Source organism: Cherax quadricarinatus, chromosome 100, assembly GCF_038502225.1.
Source record: "Cherax quadricarinatus isolate ZL_2023a chromosome 100, ASM3850222v1, whole genome shotgun sequence".
NCBI lineage: Eukaryota > Metazoa > Arthropoda > Malacostraca > Decapoda > Parastacidae > Cherax > Cherax quadricarinatus.
Window position 1 is genome coordinate 284,031 of NC_091391.1, and position 14,993 is coordinate 299,023.

At 47.5% G+C, this 14,993-nt stretch overlaps 1 protein-coding gene across 1 annotated transcript in view; it reads right to left on the reverse strand.

Annotated features, from left to right (window-relative positions):
* The window catches only part of LOC128704652 (protein FAM110A), a 131,478-nt gene extending 118,756 nt beyond the window's left edge, over positions 1 to 12,722 (reverse strand). The window contains exon 1 of the mRNA XM_053799767.2: positions 12,698 to 12,722. The gene's annotated coding sequence lies outside the window, so the exon portion shown is untranslated. The remainder of the gene's footprint in view (positions 1 to 12,697) is intronic.
* Positions 12,723 to 14,993: the final 2,271 nt, after the last annotated feature.

A 14,993-nucleotide genomic window follows, 5' to 3' on the forward strand; every position in this document is an offset into this window, starting at 1 on the left:
ACCACAACCTCACCACCACCACAACCAACCTCACTACCACCACAACCAACATCACTACCACCACAACCTCACTACCACCACAACCAACATCACTACCACCACAACATCACTACCACCACAACCTCACTACCACCACAACCTCATGTGTTATAACATGTTATTGGCAACTTGCTTCTTGCAGATCACCTCAACATCACCTCAACACTGCCATCACGTCACCTCACTTTTAGCTCATCTTATCTGTACTCACTAGGAAGCCTGGTCAAAGACCGGGCCCCGGGGGGCATTGACCCCTGATACCCTCTACAGTTATACAACCCTTCACCCTACCTCACATATGTCTACATAAACCTTCCAGAACTGACATGTAGACATGACAACATGTGCCCAACACCTGCTGAATTACTAGCCAGAACGTATTAGCGTTATGCATCGAATTATCACAATATAAAGACTAAAATGACTTATTTTAGGCAGTTTACACTATGATAATTGTACTCAGGTATACCTGAGTTAACTTAGAGTTAACGTGGAGACTGAAGCAACTTAGAGTTAACGTGGAGACTGAAGCAACTTAGAGTTAACGTGGAGACTGAAGCAACTTAGAGTTAACGTGGAGACTGAAGCAACTTAGAGTTAACGTGGAGACTGAAGCAACTTAGAGTTAACGTGGAGACTGAAGCAACTTAGAGTTAACGTGGAGACTGAAGCAACTTAGAGTTAACGTGGAGACTGAAGCAACTTAGAGTTAACGTGGAGACTGAAGCAACTTAGAGTTTACGTGGAGACTGAAGCAACTTAGAGTTAACGTGGAGACTGAAGCAACTTAGAGTTAACGTGGAGACTGAAGCAACTTAGAGTTAACGTGGAGACTGAAGCAACTTAGAGTTAACGTGGAGACTGAAGCAACTTAGAGTTAACGTGGAGACTGAAGCAACTTAGAGTTAACGTGGAGACTGAAGCAACTTAGAGTTAACGTGGAGACTGAAGCAACTTAGAGTTAACGTGGAGACTGACGCAACTTAGAGTTAACGTGGAGACTGAAGCAACTTAGAGTTAACGTGGAGACTGAAGCAACTTAGAGTTTACGTGGAGACTGAAGCAACTTAGAGTTAACGTGGAGACTGAAGCAACTTAGAGTTAACGTGGAGACTGAAGCAACTTAGAGTTAACGTGGAGACTGAAGCAACTTAGAGTTTACGTGGAGACTGAAGCAACTTAGAGTTAACGTGGAGACTGAAGCAACTTAGAGTTAACGTGGAGACTGAAGCAACTTAGAGTTAACGTGGAGACTGAAGCAACTTAGAGTTTACGTGGAGACTGAAGCAACTTAGAGTTAACGTGGAGACTGAAGCAACTTAGAGTTAACGTGGAGACTGACGCAACTTAGAGTTAACGTGGAGACTGAAGCAACTTAGAGTTAACGTGGAGACTGAAGCAACTTAGAGTTAACGTGGAGACTGAAGCAACTTAGAGTTAACGTGGAGACTGAAGCAACTTAGAGTTAACGTGGAGACTGAAGCAACTTAGAGTTTACGTGGAGACTGAAGCAACTTAGAGTTAACGTGGAGACTGAAGCAACTTAGAGTTAACGTGGAGACTGAAGCAACTTAGAGTTAACGTGGAGACTGAAGCAACTTAGAGTTAACGTGGAGACTGAAGCAACTTAGAGTTAACGTGGAGACTGAAGCAACTTAGAGTTTACGTGGAGACTGAAGCAACTTAGAGTTAACGTGGAGACTGAAGCAACTTAGAGTTAACGTGGAGACTGAAGCAACTTAGAGTTAACGTGGAGACTGAAGCAACTTAGAGTTAACGTGGAGACTGAAGCAACTTAGAGTTAACGTGGAGACTGAAGCAACTTAGAGTTTACGTGGAGACTGAAGCAACTTAGAGTTAACGTGGAGACTGAAGCAACTTAGAGTTAACGTGGAGACTGAAGCAACTTAGAGTTAACGTGGAGACTGAAGCAACTTAGAGTTAACGTGGAGACTGACGCAACTTAGAGTTAACGTGGAGACTGAAGCAACTTAGAGTTAACGTGGAGACTGAAGCAACTTAGAGTTTACGTGGAGACTGAAGCAACTTAGAGTTAACGTGGAGACTGAAGCAACTTAGAGTTAACGTGGAGACTGAAGCAACTTAGAGTTAACGTGGAGACTGAAGCAACTTAGAGTTAACGTGGAGACTGAAGCAACTTAGAGTTAACGTGGAGACTGAAGCAACTTAGAGTTAACGTGGAGACTGAAGCAACTTAGAGTTAACGTGGAGACTGAAGCAACTTAGAGTTAACGTGGAGACTGAAGCAACTTAGAGTTAACGTGGAGACTGAAGCAACTTAGAGTTAACGTGGAGACTGAAGCAACTTAGAGTTAACGTGGAGACTGAAGCAACTTAGAGTTAACGTGGAGACTGAAGCAACTTAGAGTTAACGTGGAGACTGAAGCAACTTAGAGTTAACGTGGAGACTGAAGCAACTTGTGACACAAGCGAAGATCATTCTCATGTAAACTCTTGAGGGTTAACTAACGTTTAACTAACTCACCGTAATACTCAACTGTGTACATGTGTAGTCTGTCAGCACTCACCTCTGTCACCTTCCTGTCAGTGTCAGCACTCACCTCTGTCACCTTCCTGTCAGTGTCAGCACTCACCTCTGTCACCTTCCCGTCAGTGTCAGCACTCACCTCTGTCACCTTCCCGTCAGTGTCAGCACTCCTGTCACCTTCCCGTCAGTGTCAGCACTCACCTCTGTCACCTTCCTGTCAGTGTCAGCACTCACCTCTGTCACCTTCCTGTCAGTGTCAGCACTCCTGTCACCTTCCCGTCAGTGTCAGCACTCACCTCTGTCACCTTCCTGTCAGTGTCAGCACTCACCTCGGTCACCTTCCTGTCAGTGTCAGCACTCCTGTCACCTTCCCGTCAGTGTCAGCACTCACCTCTGTCACCTTCCTGTCAGTGTCAGCACTCACCTCTGTCACCTTCCTGTCAGTGTCAGCACTCACCTCTGTCACCTTCCTGTCAGTGTCAGCACTCCTGTCACCTTCCCGTCAGTGTCAGCACTCCTGTCACCTTCCCGTCAGTGTCAGCACTCACCTCTGTCACCTTCCCGTCAGTGTCAGCACTCCTGTCACCTTCCCGTCAGTGTCAGCACTCACCTCTGTCACCTTCCTGTCAGTGTCAGCACTCCTGTCACCTTCCCGTCAGTGTCAGCACTCACCTCTGTCACCTTCTGGTCAGTGTCAGCACTCACCTCTGTCACCTTCCCGTCAGTGTCAGCACTCCTGTCACCTTCCCGTTAGTGTCAGCACTCACCTCTGTCACCTTCCTGCCAGTGTCAGCACTCACCTCTGTCACCTTCCTGTCAGTGTCAGCACTCACCTCTGTCACCTTCCTGCCAGTGTCAGCACTCACCTCTGTCACCTTCCCGTCAGTGTCAGCACTCACCTCTGTCACCTTCCCGTCAGTGTCAGCACTTCTGTCACCTTCCCGTCAGTGTCAGCACTCACCTCTGTCACCTTCCTGCCAGTGTCAGCACTCACCTCTGTCACCTTCCTGTCAGTGTCAGCACTCACCTCTGTCACCTTCCTGCCAGTGTCAGCACTCACCTCTGTCACCTTCCTGTCAGTGTCAGCACTCACCTCTGTCACCTTCCTGTCAGTGTCAGCACTCACTGTCACCTTCCCGTTAGTGTCAGCACTCACTTCTGTCACCTTCCCGTCAGTGTCAGCACTCACCTCTGTCACCTTCCCGTCAGTGTCAGCACTTACTTCTGTTACCATCCTGTCAGTGTCAGCACTCCTGTCACCTTCCTGTCAGTGTCAGCACTCACCTCTGTCACCTTCCTGCCAGTGTCAGCACTCACCTCTGTCACCTTCCCGTCAGTGTCAGCACTCACTTCTGTCACCTTCCTGTCAGTGTCAGCACTCACCTCTGTCACCTTCCTGTCATTGTCAGCACTCACCTCTGTCACCTTCCTGTCAGTGTCAGCACTCACCTCTGTCACCTTCCCGTCAGTGTCAGCACTCACCTCTGTCACCTTCCCGTCAGTGTCAGCACTCACCTCTGTCACCTTCCTGCCAGTGTCAGCACTCACCTCTGTCACCTTCCTGTCAGTGTCAGCACTCACCTCTGTCACCTTTCTGCCAGTGTCAGCACTCACCTCTGTCACCTTCCTGTCAGTGTCAGCACTCACCTCTGTCACCTTCCTGTCAGTGTCAGCACTCACCTCTCACCTTCCCGTTAGTGTCAGGACTCACTTCTGTCACCTTCCCGTCAGTGTCAGCACTCACCTCTGTCACCTTCCCGTCAGTGTCAGCACTTCTGTTACCATCCTGTCAGTGTCAGCACTCCTGTCACCTTCCGATCAGTGTCAGCACTCACCTCTGTCACCTTCCCGTCAGTGTCAGCACTCACCTCTGTCACCTTCCCGTCAGTGTCAGCACTTCTGTTACCATCCTGTCAGTGTCAGCACTCCTGTCGCCTTCCCGTCAGTGTCAGCACTCACCTCTGTCACCTTCCTGCCAGTGTCAGCACTCACCTCTGTCACCTTCCCGTCAGTGTCAGCACTCACTTCTGTCACCTTCCTGTCAGTGTCAGCACTCACCTCTGTCACCTTCCTGTCATTGTCAGCACTCACCTCTGTCACCTTCCTGTCAGTGTCAGCACTCACCTCTGTCACCTTCCTGTCAGTGTCAGCACTCACCTGTCACCTTTCTGTCAGTGTCAGCACTCACCTCTGTCACCTTCCCGTCAGTGTCAGCACTCACCTCTGTCACCTTCCCGTTAGTGTCAGCACTCACTTCTGTCACCTTCCCGTCAGTGTCAGCACTCACCTCTGTCACCTTCCCGTCAGTGTCAGCACTTCTGTTACCTTCCTGTCAGTGTCAGCACTCCTGTCACCTTCCCGTCAGTGTCAGCACTCACCTCTGTCACCTTCCCGTCAGTGTCAGCACTCACCTCTGTCACCTTCCCGTCAGTGTCAGCACTCCTGTCACCTTCCCGTCAGTGTCAGCACTCACCTCTGTCACCTTCCTGCCAGTGTCAGCACTCACCTCTGTCACCTTCCTGTCAGTGTCAGCACTCACCTCTGTCACCTTCCTGCCAGTGTCAGCACTCACCTCTGTCACCTTCCCGTCAGTGTCAGCACTCCTGTCACCTTCCCGTCAGTGTCAGCACTCACCTCTGTCACCTTCCCGTCAGTGTCAGCACTCACCTCTGTCACCTTCCCGTCAGTGTCAGCACTCCTGTCACCTTCCCGTCAGTGTCAGCACTCACCTCTGTCACCTTCCTGCCAGTGTCAGCACTCACCTCTGTCACCTTCCTGTCAGTGTCAGCACTCACCTCTGTCACCTTCCTGTCAGTGTCAGCACTCACCTCTGTCACCTTCCTGTCAGTGTCAGCACTCACCTCTGTCACCTTCCCGTTAGTGTCAGCACTCACTTCTGTCACCTTCCCGTCAGTGTCAGCACTCACCTCTGTCACCTTCCCGTCAGTGTCAGCACTTACTTCTGTTACCATCCTGTCAGTGTCAGCACTCCTGTCACCTTCCTGTCAGTGTCAGCACTCACCTCTGTCACCTTCCTGCCAGTGTCAGCACTCACCTCTGTCACCTTCCCGTCAGTGTCAGCACTCACTTCTGTCACCTTCCTGTCAGTGTCAGCACTCACCTCTGTCACCTTCCTGTCATTGTCAGCACTCACCTCTGTCACCTTCCTGTCAGTGTCAGCACTCACCTCTGTCACCTTCCCGTCAGTGTCAGCACTCCTGTCACCTTCCCGTCAGTGTCAGCACTCACCTCTGTCACCTTCCTGCCAGTGTCAGCACTCACCTCTGTCACCTTCCTGTCAGTGTCAGCACTCACCTCTGTCACCTTTCTGCCAGTGTCAGCACTCACCTCTGTCACCTTCCTGTCAGTGTCAGCACTCACCTCTGTCACCTTCCTGTCAGTGTCAGCACTCACCTCTCACCTTCCCGTTAGTGTCAGCACTCACTTCTGTCACCTTCCCGTCAGTGTCAGCACTCACCTCTGTCACCTTCCCGTCAGTGTCAGCACTTCTGTTACCATCCTGTCAGTGTCAGCACTCCTGTCACCTTCCCGTCAGTGTCAGCACTCACCTCTGTCACCTTCCCGTCAGTGTCAGCACTCACCTCTGTCACCTTCCCGTCAGTGTCAGCACTTCTGTTACCATCCTGTCAGTGTCAGCACTCCTGTCACCTTCCCGTCAGTGTCAGCACTCACCTCTGTCACCTTCCTACCAGTGTCAGCACTCACCTCTGTCACCTTCCCGTCAGTGTCAGCACTCACTTCTGTCACCTTCCTGTCAGTGTCAGCACTCACCTCTGTCACCTTCCTGTCATTGTCAGCACTCACCTCTGTCACCTTCCTGTCAGTGTCAGCACTCACCTCTGTCACCTTCCTGTCAGTGTCAGCACTCACCTCTGTCACCTTTCTGTCAGTGTCAGCACTCACCTCTGTCACCTTCCCGTCAGTGTCAGCACTCCTGTCACCTTCCCGTCAGTGTCAGCACTCACCTCTGTCACCTTCCCGTCAGTGTCAGCACTCACCTCTGTCACCTTCCCGTTAGTGTCAGCACTCACTTCTGTCACCTTCCCGTCAGTGTCAGCACTCACCTCTCTCACCTTCCCGTCAGTGTCAGCACTTACTTCTGTTACCTTCCTGTCAGTGTCAGCACTCCTGTCACCTTCCTGTCAGTGTCAGCACTCACCTCTGTCACCTTCCTGTCAGTGTCAGCACTCCTGTCACCTTCCTGTCAATGTCAGCACTCACCTCTGTCACCTTCCTGTCAGTGTCAGCATTCACTTCTGTCACCTTCCTGTCAATGTCAGCACTCACCTCTGTCACCTTCCTGTCAGTGTCAGCACTCACCTCTGTCACCTTCCCGTCAGTGTCAGCACTCCTGTCACCTTCCTGTCAATGTCAGCACTCACCTCTGTCACCTTCCTGTCAGTGTCAGCACTCACCTCTGTCACCTTCCCGTCAGTGTCAGCACTCACTTCTGTCACCTTCCTGTCAGTGTCAGCACTCACTTCTGTCACCTTCCTGTCAGTGTCAGCACTCACTTCTGTCACCTTCCCGTCAGTGTCAGCACTCACTTCTGTCACCTTCCCGTCAGTGTCAGCACTCACTTCTGTCACCTTCCCGTCAGTGTCAGCACTCACTTCTGTCACCTTCCCGTCAGTGTCAGCACTCACTTCTGTCACCTTCCTGTCAGTGTCAGCACTCACCTCTCTTAATGTACAAGGTATACAGACCATAGCTGACATCAGTGACATACTGCTATATAGAAAGTCCCTTGTTATGCTGAGCATTTCCCGCAAATTAGGTCAGTTTTGTCCCAGGATGTGACCCACACCAGTCCACTAACACCCAGGATGTGACCCACACCAGTCCACTAACACCCAGGATGTGACCCACACCAGTCCACTAACACCCAGGATGTGACCCACACCAGTCCATTAACACCCAGGATGTGACCCACACCAGTCCACTAACACCCAGGATGTGACCCCCACCAGTCCACTAACACCCAGGATGTGACCCACACCAGTCCATTAACACCCAGGATGTGACCCACACCAGTCCACTAACACCCAGGATGTGACCCACACCAGTCCACTAACACCCAGGATGTGACCCACACCAGTCCATTAACACCCAGGATGTGACCCACACCAGTCCACTAACACCCAGGATGTGACCCACACCAGTCCATTAACACCCAGGATGTGACTCACACCAGTCCACTAACACCCAGGATGTGACCCCCACCAGTCCACTAACACCCAGGATGTGACCCACACCAGTCCACTAACACCCAGGTACCTATTTTACTGATGAGGAATATAGACAACCGGTGTAAGGCAACACACCCAACCTACCCTTGCCGGGAATCGAACCCGGACACTCGGCGTGTGAAGCGAAAGCTTTAGCCAGCAGGCCACGGGGCACCTAACACACTAGTAAGGGACCTCATATAACACTTTAAATACTGGAGGGAGGTAGTGGCCACACTACCTCCCTCTACGCGGCTAATGTAGATAGTATCGTCTTTCCCTGCTCACGTAATCGTAGTGACACGACTGCAAACAAACCATACCACGGGCGGGGCTTGAACCCGCGGCGAGTGAGTCGTAAAACTCCAGACCATGCTGGCGGGAGATTCATCTATCAAGACTTACCTTTGTGGTCACAGTGTGGCCTGTGCTAACCTCTCTATGGTGTATAAATATATCTAGTTGAATGAATCTTATTGTAGCCAGCTGGTCCAGTGGTTAACGCACTGGCCTGGAGTTTGACTCACTTGCCACGAGCTCAATCCCCGCCCGTGGTATGGTTGGTGTTTCTCTGTTCAATTGTATCCCCATAAAACAGATTATGAAAATTCTGTAGACCTATAACTAGTTACACAGACCTTCCCCTACCATCCCAGGACCACAACAATTATGTAAGGTGGAATTTACTCTCTTGCAAGTGTTTACGACACCAACCCAGAGTATTGCAATGGTATCAACTCTCACTGTTGTACTAGCTAGCATCTAGTATCAAGTCTCACTGTTGTACTAGCTAGCATCTAGTATCAAGTCTCACTGTTGTACTAGCTAGCATCTAGTATCAAGTCTCACTGTTGTACTAGCTAGCATCTAGTATCAAGTCTCACTGTTGTACTAGCTAGCATCTAGTATCAAGTCTCACTATTGTACTAGCTAGCATCTAGTATCAGTATTTAGACACTGCTAGACATCACAGTATTTAGACACTGCTGGACATCACAGTATTTAGACACTGCTGGACATCACAGTATTTAGACACTGCTGGACATCACAGTATTTAGACACTGCTGGACATCACAGTATTTAGACACTGCTGGACATCACAGTATTTAGACACTGCTGGACATCACAGTATTTAGACACTGCTGGACATCACAGTATTTAGACACTGATGGACATCACAGTAGACACTGCTAGACATCACAGTATTTAGACACTGCTGGACATCACAGTATTTAGACACTGCTGGACATCACAGTACACACTGCTGGACATCACAGTAGACACTGCTGGACATCATAATGAACATCCTCACCTGGATGATAATTCAGTCATCACCACAGGATGATTTGATGTCAAGAACTTCTGGATGATCTTAACTTGGCGGAGCCATCGATCCAGTCCCACTGGAGGAGACGAGGAAGAGGAGGACGAGGACGAGGAAGAGGAGGACGAGGAAGAGGAGGACGAGGACGAGAAGATTTAAGTTATACCATGAATTAAGTTAAGATCCTGGACTTCACCTCACGAAACAAAGTAATTGTGATTGATAGTAGTTATGGGCGAGGTAGTTCCTGAGAGCTGTTGTGATAGTAGCAGGTCGCATCAAGTTACGGAGAGTTGTTGTAGTGATAGAAGCAGGTCGTATCAAGTTACTGAGAGTTGTTGTTGTGATAGTAGCAGGTCGTATCAAGTCCCTGAGAGTTGTTGTAGTGATAGAAGCAGGTCGTATCAAGTTACTGAGAGTTGTTGTAGTGATAGAAGCAGGTCGTATCAAGTCCCTGAGAGGTGTTGTGATAGAAGCAGGTCGTATCAAGTCCCTGAGAGTTGTTGTAGTGATAGAAGCAGGTCGTATCAAGTCCCTGAGAGTTGTTGTAGTGATAGAAGCAGGTCGTATCAAGTCCCTGAGAGCTACAGAGTCCATTATCATCTCCCTCTGAAACATGGGCAAATAAACATAATATCAGAAGACAGAGAAACTCAAGCGTCTCTTTAGAGTCGTCCTGACTCTCTCTATCGCTAAGCCTCTAGGATATAGAGCACAGAGTTCCTCAACGATAAACTCTGCTACATAACTCATACCTTCACGTCCCTAAATGTCTTCCCAACAGCACCAGTGAAAGTTAAGGGAAGGTCAGTGACATTCACTAAACGCTAAAAGTTGTGAACGATGCCACAGGAAGATCGATCCCATCCACAGGAAATAAACGTCATCTTACTGAGAGATGAATAGACTATGCCGCTCCCAGGGACTTGTTACGACCTGCTTTTATCACAACAACAACTCTCAGAGACTTGATACGACCTGCTTTTATCACAACAACAACTCTCAGAGACTTGATACGACCTGCTTTTATCACAACAACTCTCAGAGACTTGATACGACCTGCTTCTATCACTACAACAACTCTCAGACCTCTGCACCACCAGTCAAGAATATTTTATATACCTAAAATGAGGATTACAATAAATTCTGAGATAAAACACCTCAGTTACTGGGAAAGCTGGAAGTTCCTCAACCTGTACTCCCTGGAACGCTGGAAGTTCCTCAACCTGTACTCCCTGGAACGCTGGAAGTTCCTCAACCTGTACTCCCTGGAACGCTGGAAGTTCCTCAACCTGTACTCCCTGGAACGCTGGAAGTTCCTCAACCTGTACTCCCTGGAACGCTGGAAGTTCCTCAACCTGTACTCCCTGGAACGCTGGAAGTTCCTCAACCTGTACTCCCTGGAACGCTGGAAGTTCCTCAACCTGTACTCCCTGGAATGCTGGAAGTTCCTCAACCTGTACTCCCTGGAACGCTGGAAGTTCCTCAACCTGTACTCCCTGGAACGCTGGAAGTTCCTCAACCTGTACTCCCTGGAACTCTGGAAGTTCCTCAACCTGTACTCCCTGGAACGCTGGAAGTTCCTCAACCTGTACTCCCTGGAACGCTGGAAGTTCCTCAACCTGTACTCCCTGGAACACTGGAAATTCCTCAACCTGTACTCCCTGGAACTCTGGAAGTTCCTCAACCTGTACTCCCTGGAATGCTGGAAGTTACTCAACCTGTACTCCCTGGAATGCTGGCAGGAGAGATACATTATAATATACATTTGGAAGGTTCCGGAGGGATTGGCACCAAACCTGTACACGAAAATCACTCCATATAAAAGCAAAAGACTTGGCAGGAGATGCAACATTTCCCCTATGAAAAGCAGGGGTGCCACTAGCACAATAAGAGACAACACAGTAAGTGTCAGGGGCCCAAGACTGTTGAACTGCCTCCCAGCATACATAAGGGGGATTACCAATAGACCCCTGGCTGTCTTCAAGTAGGCACTGGACAAGCACCTGAAGTCAGTACCTGACCAGTTGGGCTCTGGTTCGTACATCGTGTTGTGTGGCCAACACTAACAGCCTGGTTGATCAGGCCCTGATCCACCATTAGGCCTGGTCACAGACCGAGCCGCGGGGGCGTTGACCCCCGAAACCCTCTCCAGGTATACTCCAGGTATATACTCTGTTGGTGACTGGGAGACTCAGCTAAAGCTTACTAAGACTACTGGTGACAGACTCAGCTAAAGCTCACTAAGACTACTGGTGACAGACTCAGCTAAAGCTTACTAAGACTACTGGTGACAGACTCAGCTAAAGCTCACTAAGACTACTGGTGACAGACTCAGCTAAAGCTTACTAAGACTACTGGTGACTGGGAAGGTCGTCCAGGCTTGCCTCATCAGCTTGAAGAGCGTCAGCCTCCAGAATCACCATGACAACGTCTCTCTCATCCCAGACACAACACTCTCTCTCTCTCTCTCTCTCTCTCTCTCTCTCTTTCTCTCCACAGGATTCCCATCTTTATTTACAAGTTAAGTGCTGTTATCTACATCAGCTCAATTAAAATATTTTTTTATTATGAGACAAACAGGAAATAAGATGAAGTTGAGGTCATCTGTGACTTCATTTGATCAACTATGTTATTGATGTCATTATGCTGTACGAACATGTTACAGACATGAGTCATTCTAGGAATAAATGATCTCATATGAAATGGTCTGAGAATGGTACAGCCAGAGTGTAGTTGGTGTTTGCTGCCCGTCTTGTGGCATAGAAGCTGTCTTCTAGCTGTCCGCGGAGTGGAATCATGTGCAGTCCTTTGACAACATTGGCCTTGTGTATAAAAGTAAGATTACCCACATCCCTGCGGTGCTGAAGGCTCTGCTGAGATGACAGATCTGTCCAGGCCAGAGATGAGTCGTCTTGCTCTGTTCTCTATTCCGTCAGAAGTGTAGATGAGACAGGGAAGGGGGAGGGGGCAGTCCAAGAAAGTGGAGCATACTCAAGATGTGAGCGTACTTACTTACTTACTTGTGCCTCATACAGAGTCGTGCAACCTTTCCTGGACGCTTTATTTGCAAGATTTACAATGTGGTTCTTTATAGTCAATTTGGAATCAAATTTCACCCCAAGAATACCCAACTCACCCGGGTACCAACACACACCCATTCATTCTTATCACTACTCTAGCATTACCATCATGGTGCCTAGATACCATCATTTATGTTTTCTCAAGACCAAATGTAACCAGCCATCATTTTCCCCAGGCTGATACAGCTGTGAACTGATGATTCAACTTAGAGCAGCTGGTATTACCTTTCTTGGATAAGTGAATGTCAGAGTACATTCGTCTGTAGAATATGGTGTGTGTGTGTGTACTCACCTAGTTGAGGTTGCAGGGGTCAAGCCCTAGCTCCTGGCCCCGCCTCTTCACTGGTCCCTACTCTGTGTGTGTGTGTGTGTGTGTAGCATTAGGAATAATATTAGGAGAGAAGTAAATAATGAAAATGAATGTTATAGGAATGCAGCTAGAAGCCTGTGCAGATCTACCATCCACTATGATAACATGAACGTAGATAAGTACCTTAATGGAGCGACTTGCACTGTGGACACTGATGTTGTAGTAGACAGGCTTAGGCTTGGCTACAAATACTTCTGGCAGACAATATGTAGTAGCCAGGCTTAGGCTTGGCTACAAATACTTCTGGCAGACAATATGTAGTAGATAGGCTTAGGCTTGGCTACAAATACTTCTGGCAGACAATATGTAGTAGCCAGCCTTAGGCTTGGCTACAAATACTTCTGGCAGACAATATGTAGTAGATAGGCTTAGGCTTGGCTACAAATACTTCTGGCAGACAATATGTAGTAGCCAGGATTATGGTCACTCTCTTCAACACCTGATTACTGAGGATTATAAAGATAGTATAACTTATACGTCAAGATATTTTATGAATGAAAGTAAGATACCAGACATATTAATCAAATATACTACTTATCTTGCAGCAGATAAGTGTAGATATCAACCCAGATGCACTTTGGGGGTCTAGTTCCTACACCTTTTGTCTACCTAGATTTTCTTGGCACTACCATCCACAGTATAAAGGACACAATAAACTAGCCACTACCATCCACAGTATAAAGTACACAATAAACTAGCCACTACCATCCACAGTATAAAGTACACAATAAACTAGCCACTACCATCCACAGTATACACAATAAACTAGCCACTACCATCCACAGTATAAAGTACACAATAAACTAGCCACTACCATCCACAGTATAAAGTACACAATAAACTAGCCACTACCATCCACAGTATAAAGGACACAATAAACTAGCCACTACCATCCACAGTATACACAATAAACTAGCCACTACCATCCACAGTATAAAGGACACAATAAACTAGCCACTACCATCCACAGTATAAAGTACACAATAAACTAGCCACTACCATCCACAGTATAAAGGACACAATAAACTAGCCACTACCATCCACAGTATACACAATAAACTAGCCACTACCATCCACAGTATAAAGGACACAATAAACTAGCCACTACCATCCACAGTATAAAGGACACAATAAACTAGCCACTACCATCCACAGTATAAAGTACACAATAAACTAGCCACTACCATCCACAGTATAAAGTACACAATAAACTAGCCACTACCATCCACAGTATAAAGTACACAATAAACTAGCCACTACCATCCACAGTATAAAGGACACAATAAACTAGCCACTACCATCCACAGTATACACAATAAACTAGCCACTACCATCCACAGTATAAAGGACACAATAAACTAGCCACTACCATCCACAGTATAAAGTACACAATAAACTAGCCACTACCATCCACAGTATAAAGGACACAATAAACTAGCCACTACCATCCACAGTATACACAATAAACTAGCCACTACCATCCACAGTATAAAGGACACAATAAACTAGCCACTACCATCCACAGTATAAAGGACACAATAAACTAGCCACTACCATCCACAGTATAAAGGACACAATAAACTAGCCACTACCATCCACAGTATAAAGGACACAATAAACTAGCCACTACCATCCACAGTATAAAGTACACAATAAACTAGCCACTACCATCCACAGTATAAAGGACACAATAAACTAGCCACTACCATCCACAGTATAAAGTACACAATAAACTAGCCACTACCATCCACAGTATAAAGGACACAATAAACTAGCCACTACCATCCACAGTATACACAATAAACTAGCCACTACCATCCACAGTATAAAGGACACAATAAACTAGCCACTACCATCCACAGTATAAAGGACACAATAAACTAGCCACTACCATCCACAGTATAAAGGACACAATAAACTAGCCACTACCATCCACAGTATAAAGTACACAATAAACTAGCCACTACCATCCACAGTATAAAGTACACAATAAACTAGCCACTACCATCCACAGTATACACAATAAACTAGCCACTACCATCCACAGTATAAAGGACACAATAAACTAGCCACTACCATCCACAGTATAAAGTACACAATAAACTAGCCACTACCATCCACAGTATACACAATAAACTAGCCACTACCATCCACATTATAAAGGACACAATAAACTAGCCACTACCATCCACAGTATAAAGGACACAATAAACTAGCCACTACCATCCACAGTATAAAGTACACAATAAACTAGCCACTACCATCCACAGTATAAAGTACACAATAAACTAGCCACTACCATCCACAGTATAAAGGACACAATAAACTAGCCACTACCATCCACAGTATAAAGTACACAATAAACTAGCCACTACCATCCACAGTATAAAGTACACAATAAACTAGCCACTACCATCCA